A 12,341-nucleotide genomic window follows, 5' to 3' on the forward strand; every position below is an offset into this window, starting at 1 on the left:
CTGGGAGATTTTTAGAAATGAAAGAAGGGCAAAGCTTTTGCTGGTTGCAAAGAGGCCCTACCCAGTACTGACCTGCTACAGCACCTAGAGGATTCTTACTGACACCTGGCTGTTTCAAACTCCCACGCTGAAGTAAAGTTGCTGTGGCAGAGGCACACAGGAGAGGCTGCCAGGGGAGAAGCTGCACCAAGGTGGGACTGAGGAGAAGCTGACAGGAGAGCAGCCCCAGGAAGGCAGAGGCAGGGAAGCATCAGGAAACTTCAGTGCAGAAGGAGAGGTGGCTAAAGGGTGTATCAACTACTCTGACAGGGTAACAATAGGAGTTTAAGATGTATATCACTACCTCTATACAATAGCATTCTCATACTTTGATTTAAATTATATTACTGGAAGTACCTCATGTAGTTTGGACCACAGCTTATGTTTTCTTCTCAACTGAAGTATATTTATTAAAATTATACTTGATATGAGATAGGTTTTATTATTTGTCTGGTGGTGCCAAATTTCATCTGTCAATACTTAGGAATAAATATCAAACATCTTTTCAAATAAAATTACCAGAAAAAGTTGCATTATTTGAACATTTCGCTAAAATAATTCATAGTCTTTGTGGGAAAACCTTTGCTGGACAACATTTCATTTTATTTGTATGCCCCTATTAACATAATAATATGTGTTTGTATACAATTACATCCAGCTGTGTTTTCCTTTTGTGCTTTTTTTTTTAACTGGACTACCATAGTTCAAATAGTGAGATGCCTGTCAGAGTGCTCTGCTGCAAGATTCCTATTTAGTGTGTAGTATATAATTTGCATACTAATATTGTAAATAGTTTTCAAACAGATTTCCTGGAAGACTTGAAAACTCTTCTATATGTATAAATAGATTGCTTATTTCTTTCCGGATTAATATTCTGTATGAAAACAATTTCCCCTCAACATGCACAGAGGAAAGCCTTGTGACCTTGTTGAAATTGTCATATAGCAAGATCATAACCAGGGCAGAATTTGCTCTTCATCAATTTTTAAATATCTGGGTGAAAAACTGTCACACATTCACTTAATTTTTCATCCATCTATTAGCATGCCCTTATCTCAAAATACAAATGCCACTTTATTAATTTACTTTAAAGGACATGTCAGTCCAGTCATGATAAATTCACTGTTGGTATAGATGGATACAGATAAATAATATAAAAAAACCACACATAGAGGAATTTTAATCCCTACTTCAATTACTGCATAACGTTAGTATGAATCCCAAGCAGCACCACTTTCTACTGATGCTGTCTAGGAGGACGCATACCAGGATTCTGCTAAGAAACACAAAGGAAGGAAGAAGCCTTGTCTGTAAGCAGAGGTGGTACCAGAATGTACATGCTATGATCTGCCTGTTGCTGGCATTTGAAGCAACCATCTGAGAGTATGTTGAGTTAAAACAAAAATCCACTTGATACCAATGTTCTTCCCTGATAACTGTGGCAACAGTGAATAAATTAATTAAGCCCTTGTAATAGTGCTACAGTGTATTGATTTTCTGCAATTTGTAACAACTCTTTGGAAGAATTAATTATTTACATAACATGGCATGCCTGAGCCATGGTACATTTCCATCCAAGTAGTGCAGACTATGGAGCATTTATAGTCTGTTTGCTGTACAAAGCTGCACACCCTTTTTATTGCCTGGCCAAATAGCCCAAATCAATTGCTAGCAACGCCTTTTTGTGTTAAAATCTCTTTGCAGTGATGTAATTCTAAAAAGTGAAAAATGCTCATCAGAAAGTAAAATAATATTTATAATTAGGTCAGCTGAAGATTTGATGGTTTTGGTTTTTTTGTTTTGGGTTTTTTTTTATTTCTCAAAGAAGATGGCAATTTAACTGTGAATCTATTTAAACCAAAATAACCAGAAGTTTTCTTGTATCTGAGACAAATATACCCCTGCATGTGGGAGGGAATAAGCTCATGCATTTCGATAGGCTGGGAGCTGTCTGCCTGTACTGCTGCTGTGTAGGAAATGATCTGAAGGAGAAGCTGAACATGAGTCAGCAGTATCTCTCTGCAGCAATGCAGACAAACCACATACCCAGCTGCACTAGCAATAGCTTAGCCAGCAGGCAAAGGAAGAGTTTATTTCTTTCTACTTGGCATCACAAAGAAACTTCTGGAACACCAACACTACTTTTGAACCCCATAAATAAAACAAGAAATATATTCCAAATGGGAAAACCCAGTGGAAGAAAATCCAGTGCTTGCAAAAGGGGAGAGCTGACCACTGTTTTCTGTGCCAACGGTGGGGCTTACAGAGATAGACATTTTCCAAAGGTGCACTGTGGAAGCACAGGAGACAGTAATCTGAAATTGCAGTAAAGGAATTTCCAGTCAGCTATAAAGAAATACACTTCACAATAAAAGTAAGAGAGGCTATGGAATGTCCATCCTTGGTGATGTACAAAGCTTGTTTAACCCAAGTGCCTGGACAATCTTATTCTCCTTAGAAGTTAGCACTGGTTTCCATGGGAGGGTGGACTAGAAGACCTCCAGAGGTCCCTCTTAGCCTACACTTCTGTGGTACAGCCTACTCCTCACAAGCTGCAAGAAGTGAAATTCAAATAATCCACTTCACAGAACACTCCAATCAAGTATTCTCACTGGTGTGAAATTCATCTCCCTGCCTTCCCCGCCCCACAGCAGCAGAATGGAAACAAGACTGGTATTTGCTTCCCTACTGCTGCCTCTGCCCTGTGGCAGCCTGTGGTGCATGCTCAACCAGTGCAAATAAACCCAGGGCTTATTTAAGAAATGTAATTTCACACTCTCTTTAGCTAAAAATACATAGGTGCTATTTAAAATAATTACCTCATTTCAATATGCACACCCATAAATTCAGAGTTCATTATGGCAGTAAATATTTAGGCAGATTGATTCACATACCTTCTGCAATTTCATTGCATTTCAGTGTCAATACACCATGAAATAGATATTTTTATTTGTTTTTCAGGCGTGGGCTAACTTGTTAAGTTTAATTGCAAAATACTAAATTTCAAGATCTCCAGGCTTTCAGAATTAAAGACTGTAAATTTAAATTATGGACTTGGGCACACATGTGACAGGTCTTCTCTTTCACTGGAAAAGATAAAGTCAGACCCAAAGATAAAGAAAAAGCAGAGATTGAAATCTGTCTTTTACATTATGTGAAATAGAAAATTATCACAAAAAAAAAAAGTAAGCTTAAAATTTGAAATTTCCTGAATGTCAAATGTTAGAATTGGCTTCTGCAACAATCTATTCTGCTATTTCTGTCATTGCTGCTATTCCTGTCATTTTTCTGGGAGTCTTCTAACCCTCAACAGTAACTATTCAAATCACTCACTTTCTAAAGCAGAGAAAAGAAGCTAATTAGGCAATGAGTGATAAGCAGAACACCAGAGTTCATTTTTATTCGTAGGTTTTCTATTCCAGTTTACCTGTGCAGCTATCTGAACAGTGCATAGTTAAAAATCAAGAGGAGAAGATTATAAAAAAAATAATAAAAGGAAGATTACAAAATAAAGAAATTAGGTGAAGCAAAAAAAAAAAAAAAAAACCAAACCAAAAACAAAAAGAAACCAGTGGCACTCAGCTGGAAAAAATCAAAGGATTTAGTACCTGGAAAAATACCCAGATTGACTCTGGTTATGTGGAAAAGATTATTTTTTCTCATATATAGTGTAGCATCAAAGGAGACATTAAAATCATATATTGAGTAAGTTGTCAGTAATGACTAAAACTGAAGCTTTCATAAAGAAAAACAGGCTACGTTCTCCTGCAATGCACCAATTTTTCATTTCACAGAGATGGAAGTTACTTGAGTGTGCAGAATTCACTAAGGCTTACAAGGAAAAGTTGAAGTTTAGGTAATGATCATCAGGGTGTTTTGGGATTTAACCTCATTTTACACACTTCAGGGTCAATGAAAAAAGAGGCTTTTCCAGTGGAAAAACTGCAATATTAATAACTTTGCTGGTGCAATAGGAAGTCTCAGAGGAACATTTCAAACATACTGTGTACAAGTGGTCAGGTCTGTTAACAGGATTTGGAAAAACAGATGTTATCTTAAGGCCCAGTCAAAGGACAGCAAAATTTCAAATTCGGCCACAAATTTTGTAAAATACATTTATTTAAAATGTGGCTCACTTTATACTTAGAGATCAATGAACTTCAACTAAGTGATGACAAAAAACAAACCCAAAAGCCATAGCTGCCAGAACCTGCAAAGGTGTAGGATTATGTCCTGACAGTGCTGCTAGGGGAGATCTCACCAGCCCCTGTCACACCACCCAACGCAGCAGAGACAAACCAGCGATCACAGGGTGACAGGAACCACTTCCTTTTGGTTGGAAAATATACTGTTACTTACAACTGCACACCTTAATAGTGGGGTTAATTTACAATCAACTAGGTGTATCTAATCTGAAACACTCTTATGAACATTATTAACCTCCCCAAAAGTGAATATTTTAATTACTATTTCCATTTGGTTCAGCAGTTCTGTGAAAAAAACTCTGAGGAATCAAGTGTGTGAACACTGGGAATTGACAACACCTCCAGTAACAAGATCCCCAGTAAATTAGCAGATGCCTGAAGAAAGAGGGAAAATATTACGTTGAGTTGAAGTCTTAAAACAAGTGGTGGACTTTTTTTCGTTACGCAGTATAATCCATAACTACAAACTCTAAATGAAATTGGATGGGTCTAGCTACATAATGATTGTAGTATATAAGTGATAGTACTTAGAGTTTCATACAAACAGTACTATTAAAATATGATATTATCATATTATATGCTACTTGCAGCAGTATCCTAGTCCAAGCTTTTGCACAATTAATTTTAGCACAACTATCTCTCTGGAAACATGCCCTTTTGATTCAGCTGTGTGACTGACAAACAAGCACTGGCACTGGACTTCCAGTACCTGCTGTTAAGTCACCGTGTTTTATAGTTCTAATAAGAAGCAAACACAAAGAGATTAATATTTGGAATACAGTCCAATGGCCATGGTAACCACAAATGTAAATTGTAGTAAGTATGTAAGTTTGATGACTACTTTGGAAAGAGCTCCTATCAAGATTTCACCTCTCTACATCTCCAGACCAAACTTCTAAAATTAGCTCACAATGCTTCTAGCTTTTCCTATGGACTCTTTTCTGTTAGAAATTACATCCTCTGAGAAACAAAGAGGTATAATGCAAGTGGGATGTTTCAGTTACCACCTATGAAATACAATTTTTAGGAAGTAAATCCCAAGATTACTCTCAAGTATAAATTCTGTACAAGCATGATTCATATTTCATTCCTAGTGGCCTCATAAATTTGGCAGATAATCAGGGAAAAAATTACTAAAACCTGCTTGTTCTACTGACTCTTTAGATAGTTTCAATATCTACAGTCTTTTCATTATGTATAAGAGATGTATCATGCTTCTAAATACTATATTTTTGGAACTCAGGATAGGGTTAGTAATTGCAAGGTATGGATTCAGGGTGACACTGAAGGAAGTGAATATAACTTGAAACTGGACTTGCATAGAATAGCCTCATTGTTGATCATATTTCTTAATACAAATCTATTTTTAAAACATGCAACATATCTGTCAATATGCTGCAAATATACTTGAACATAGTGATCTACAGTCAAGCAGTACAATGGAAACAAATTAGTTGTACACAGCTTAGCTGCTGAAACCAGCTATCAGCAGATAATAAAGTAAAACCTCCTGGCTTTTAATTAAGTAAATAAAAACTTTTCATTTTTTCTTATTCATTTGTTGGACTGATATTTCAGGCCACAGAATGTTCAATGTAAAGTCTTATTGAGCTCCTTCCTTCAAAGTAAGGGATTGTCTTAATTCATAAGAATTAATAAAAACTTCATTAGGATTAAATGTTCTGTTGAAGGTTTTAGTAGAGAATTATGTAGATAGCATTAAATGAATTTAAATGCTCAATACATGTCCTCAATAGCTAATTTCATTTTGACTCATTAAAGAACAGAGATAAATAATAAAAAGTTACAGACTTACTTGTCAAGTTGAAATGAATGATCAATAAACTTTATGGTGTCATGCACTAGAAATACATTGACGGAGAAATAATGAATTCTGCATTTATGCTTAAGTTAAAGCTGCTATAGAGAGCCCCATATGGAGGACAGAAAACTTGCCATTGGGCCAATTAGTAAAATTGATTCATCCTTTATTCAAGGATTTATTTGAAGATCACTGACTACAACCAAAATAACAGTAGTTCCACTGTTGCTCTGCAATGGACCCAATCAAAACACAGATGGGTGTGTAATTAATGGATAAAACTTTAACTGTTATTTGTTTATCTTGCTTGGACAAGGCAAATGAGGTTCAAACACCATCAGACAAAGGAGAGACTTTTGATCAATTAGCCTGACTAAGCTTTAATTATGCTTGCAGCAAGGTAAAAGTTAGACAATTTTCAAACTAAGAGATGGGAAGTCTCACTTAGCACAGACTTCAGGATCACTTAAAATTTCAAAGCATCTTTCAAAAAAAAAAAAACCTACACTGTACCAATTTCTACTTCATACTTATTTGTGTTCTCAAACTAGAGTTCAGATCTTTTCCCTGAGTAGTATCAGACTCACAAGGTATTCCACCGGCTGTGCAAACAAAAGACCTGTTTGAAACAGGAGAAAGAGAAACACAGAGAAATTTTCAAGAAATATAATACTAATAAATGAAACCATAAAATGAATCCATAGGAGATAGAACATCTTGAATGATTACATGATTCCCATGTTCTCCCATACTTGGTTGTTTAAGGACAGATCTTGTTGAAAGCTGGGCTTTCACCTTAAGAGAGCAATATTTGATCATTGTTTAAAAAAAAAAAATTATTAGTCTGTGTCATAGAATCATAAAATATACAAAATGCTATGCTATGCTATGCAGAAGAGGATGTTAAAATTTAAATCTTGAGACAAGCCATATGAAATTAAACAAGAAGCTGTTTCAAAGAAAATACTACTGCATTGAAGTTCTATGCTACAGTCTTTTTGCAAGTTGATTTAATTTCTAATTAGTCTTAATTTATGACACACCAGTTCAGGCTTGTAGTGACTGGTTTTCAGAACCAGAAATCGTTTCACAGAAATTAGATCCACTGTATTTATTCAAGTGGTGTTTCAGCAGTAATAATTTTACTTAAAGCTGTATTAACACAATTTTTGTGTATGTGAAGATTCCAGTATTTGAAACACCATTGCACAAGGAAACTTGTTAAATTTACCTGTTTTGTTGCCCCTATGCTAAATACTCAGATTCATTATTGCTTTCTCAATTTTTTCTTTACCCCAAAAGGCAGGACTGCTGTTTTACAGATCCCATACAGAAGAATTTAGGTTATCCACTTGAAAAGAAGTGTCAACAGAAAAGTCTGGCACGTGTCTCTGAAAATGTTGATGGCAAATACAGGTGACATTTAGAAATTGATTACATGCCTTTTGAATTATAAGAAGATCTTTACAAAATGCTTTGGATTAAAGCAGCAAACTTAATTCCCACAGATACAAAGATCAATGTATAAACAGTGCACTTATAAAAACATTCCTTATACTTCTTCAGTTTATTTTCCTAGTTTCACACAGAACTGGGTATAACTATAAACCATTTTACTGTGTCCTTCCACCATCTCATAAATTTGCTGTTTCAGAACTTGTGACCTCTCAGTTTGAACTTCCAAAAATTTTGTTGCACTGTTGCAAGAAAGCTGACCTCTTTTTCGCCATCTGCCCCACCTTTACTCAAGTATTAGACTAAATAACAATGTTAAATAACATGAGTACAAAATCTTCCACAAAGGTCTTAATTAGCAGGCTTGCTAGGTTTATAAATATCTGCCCCAACTACATGGAAGTATGGATCATAAACATTATAACTATTTTTTGAAATTAAAACGTTGTACAAGGATTTGTTTCATTACCCAAAGGGCAATTATCTGAGAGCAACAACTGCTGCTGCATTCCCTGTCTGCTGGAGAGGTAACCCCCTTGTAAGGATATATGGTCAAACAGATGCAAAAGAAGACATGAAAATTATATGTATATATATCACTAGAGAAGTTGGATGGCGTGACTGGCATTTGCTTTGTGAAGACGTTTAAAAATTTTCTGAAAATATTGTGATAAAGCAGAGAGAAGTGCTCTCTGGCTTAACAAGTGTTTAGCCCAGAAAAGTCCACCTCTGAGTGTGAAAAGCAGGAATGCACCATCTTATCCAAGGCAAATTGACTGTTTTGACAAGTCTCTGAGGCTGATCTTGAAGGACAGTATGGAAAAATCATTAAAAACCAATGGGTTTTTAAACTGCCTGTCCCTCAACACCTTATAATGTTACCTGCTAACTCAGATGCTGAGGGTCATGTTCAGACCACATAAAATACAATTTTAAAATATAAACAGAGAAAATTAAATTAATGGAGATAGAATCTCACAAAAAAAGAGAGAAGCAAACGGTGTGGGATGTGTGACAAAGTTTAAAATATTTGAATACTATTTGCCTAGTTGGGTGCTGGGAGACAATAGAAAAAAAACACCAAATCCAGAAATTGTACATATTTCTGAATTTTACAACAATAGTGAATTATCTTATTCCCACCTTTGCTCTTAATATCACTGTTGTCCTTTCTAGACATACTCACCCAAGATACTTTGCCTTCCTGTATTAAATCACACTAATAGTGCTGGTTTTTTTCATAGAATCATCTAGGTTGGAATAAACCTTTAAGGTCATCAAGTCTGAGCCTTAGCAATATTTTCCATCCTTTTTTTTTTTTCACAAAGAACCAAAATAATCACCATAACTCAGCAAACAAGGGGCAGCAATGAGAAAAGAAGCCCTGTTGATTGGTTTTAACCAAGTTATAAATGGCAAATAGAAGACCTGGATCACACCTTGGCTCATGCTTTATTAAATCACACTATGGCTAAACCATAGCCAGTGTTTAAACTTTGGAGAGGAACACACGCCAGTGCAGTTTTCTAGCACATCTGTTGCATATTTCCCATCTTCCCTTTAAAAACAACTGCACACAAACCTGCTAAATGTGACTGTAATACAACCAGCACTCTGACTGATGACAAAGTTCAGAGAGGAATTGGAGAAAACAAAATGTTTTTTTTCAACTTATAATGGTTACAAAGTATACAGGTGACTCTCAGAAGAAAAGGATACTTCCCCCATTATTTTCTGAATTAATATGAACCTCAACAAATATCCAGAAGGTCCTTTTTATTGCATGAATTTATAACTCAAGAAGAAAAATGAGTCATTTGTAGCAGCAAGACATCAGCCATCTTGCTTTCTGCCTAAAAGAGTTAATTTTACAGCAAGCCACAGCTACTTTGCTCTTACTGTATTTGGCATGGGTTTGAGAATGTTTCAGAGGATTTACTGCTTTAGTACCTGTTTGTCCCTTTTTAACAAGTGTAAGATTATGCGGTTTAAAAAGAGATAATAATTCAGGAAAGCTGCAAGTTCTCTTTAAAGGCGTTAATAAGGAGCATGACATTTCTTTTTGAACAAAAGCAGCTTCTCAATATCTTTCTCCTGGAAGAAACTCACTTCTCCAATTAAGCTTGATTTGTTATTGTTTTTTGACTAATACCTTAATCCTCCTAACCAATTTTTGCTTATTTCCACAGTCAGTTATCAATAGAAGTTTCAAAATTATGACAAAAATACACTTTCTAGGCAGGTGGAAAGAAGAGAAATACTCTTGAGAGATGTTTACTCTGCCATCAAAAAGCAAAATGCCTCACTATATGTGAATACTATTAATTAGAGACCTATGGTAGATACTGGCTCTACCTTAGAAATAACAACATGGACTTTATCCTAGGTCTGCTGCTCAGGATCACAAAGGAGTTTATACAGTTCTCTCTGACACAAATTCCTGTGTTTATTCTGAACTAGTAAAATTAAAACTTATTCAGGGATGTCTCTGCAGGCTGCAGTATCCACAACTGAAGCCCAGCCATACTCTTTTTAACTGCAAGCTAAGATCTTTTCACATAAAGCAGAAATTGGGATTTACAGAAATGACCAAAACTGCATTCCACCTACCCTGAGATACACATAAGAACCCTCCCCCACCAAAAAAACCCCAACAAAAATCACTGCCACAGGGAAACCACTATCAAACTGATGCCTTAAATTGCTAAAAAATTTTTAGACACAGACACACAGTATAGGAAAGGGGTTTTACCTTGGTTTAATAGGATCCTAGATGCGTACCGACGAACAAGCAAGCCCCAAAAAGCCAGCCCCGACGATATCCCCCATATTCAATTTATGGACAGCCTAGATTAGAATACCTATCTAAAAGTCTCCAATAAGAAGTCTAACAAATGAAGTAATTGCCCCCTTATTAAAATTGCCCCCTCCAAAAGATTACTACTTAGTTTACAAAAAACATGTCTCAGTGATGGGGGCCCTGTTCAAGGTTGTGCGTCATGCTTTTGAGATTGTGGGGATGTTTCGTCTTCCCCAAAGGATTCTGAGCAGGGCAAGGGGTACTAGGGTGATAGACATGTAGGGTTAAGATACAGGGAGTAAAAAGTACAGGAACGGGGAAAGGTAAAAGGTTATATATAAAGTTTATATATAAAGAGAGTATAAAAGTAAAATAAAAAATACAAAAACATATCAGGCATCAAAACAAATATTGGAATGGAAACTAAACAGTGAGATAACAAAGATATTCTCTTAACTATCTCTCAGAAGAAAATTGAGGAATAGATGATTATTTGATTAAAACTTTCCAAATCAAATTTCTCTGGTTCATCACCAACCATCATCTCTGTTGGAAAACCTATGAAAAAAATTATGAACCAGCCAATCAAAAGTAAGTCATGATGACTTTCAAGTATTTGTCTGTCCCTCAGACAATGGCATGAATCTCCCAGGACCTCTGCAATCACCTGCAGGGTTGACTTTGACTTGGACCTATGAAATAAATGTGGTTTTTGAAGCAAATCCTCTTCACATGTCAAACATTGGTTCATTTCCTTTTTTTTAACTTATGTGTCACAGTGATGTTTCTGATACCCAAATCATGGTCTTTTTCAGCATCGCCACTCTCCTGGTTTCACTGTCATAGAGCTGTTCTTTTCTCATGTCTCCTGCTTCTGCAGTGCACTCATGGCTTGCTTCCCTCTTCTCCCCTGTCACCAACTTAAAGTTGAAATACAATGCAAATGTAACATTCACAGATTGTGTTTTACTTGTAAAGCTTCTGTGTCAGCACTGTAACTGGGTGGGTAAGAAATAAAGCAATAAAGGAACTAAGGACCTGGACACCTGCAAGAATACTATGGAAAAATATTTATTTACTCACCTTAAAACCAACCAACCAACCACAAATAATGAAACATTTGATCTTCAAAACTCATTTTCAGTAAAAAAAATTATATTGGGGTGGATTTCAAACTATGTTGTCCCTGCCCCTAGCCTCTGAATTTTTATGAAAAGGTGAAAAAATATAGATAAAAATAAGCATTATACATAGATTCTCAACCAAACATTATCTTCACAAGCCATTTCAAAAATTTAGTTCTCCAGAGTTGCAGCAGCATTTCTGTAAGTTTTTGGGAGGCCTTTGGGGGGATTGGAAAGCCACTACAAATTGTAAAGAGCTCTAGCACCACCTTCCCCTTTTTAGTCTGTTTGTGTTTTATCTTTTGTTCTTTTCAAAAGAAGCTTCTGGCTTTTACTGTGACAGTAAATTAATAATGGTGTTTTCAAAAATATTATTTCAATGACTCCTGAGAGGAGCAGGTTAGCCAAACTATGAACCACTCCATTCATCTATTTATATCTTCTAAAGCCAGGAGCCTACACTGCTGACTGTAAGCCAGTCTTTTCCTCTGATATCTCCTAGGTATGTTTACAGCCAGATTAAAAACATCTGCTGGACCAGGCAGATTTATCCACAGTTCAGCCAAAGCTCTTAATCAGATTCAATTTCCTCTTGTCCTGGTCCCTTTAAATCTCTTGAAGCTTCAACAATTCATCTCTTCCAAACCTGAAAATAACATCTCATTCTTGGATTCAAAACCTTCAGATATATTTCTGCAGCAAATGGAAAAGCTCTCTGCACCTTCACATGTCTCAGGTCCTCAGATACTTTATGTCTATTCCAAAAGTAGCTCCAATCAACATCAGATGGAAAATTGCTTTCTGCCCTCCTTCCTTATTTTATGTCAGCGATTTCACAATAATGTCCCAGTCTTCTTGCATCTCTTGCCTGTGGTTGAAATCCTTCCCTTCAAATT

General features: G+C 36.0%; 1 protein-coding gene across 6 annotated transcripts in view; it reads right to left on the minus strand.

Annotated features, from left to right (window-relative positions):
* Positions 1-12,341, minus strand: part of RGS7 (regulator of G protein signaling 7) — a 267,321-nt gene that overhangs the window by 44,983 nt on the left and 209,997 nt on the right. The window lies entirely within an intron of this gene.

The sequence above is a fragment of the Lichenostomus cassidix genome, chromosome 3 (genome assembly GCF_008360975.1).
Source record: "Lichenostomus cassidix isolate B80296 chromosome 3, HeHo_3.0, whole genome shotgun sequence".
Taxonomy (NCBI): domain Eukaryota; kingdom Metazoa; phylum Chordata; class Aves; order Passeriformes; family Meliphagidae; genus Lichenostomus; species Lichenostomus cassidix.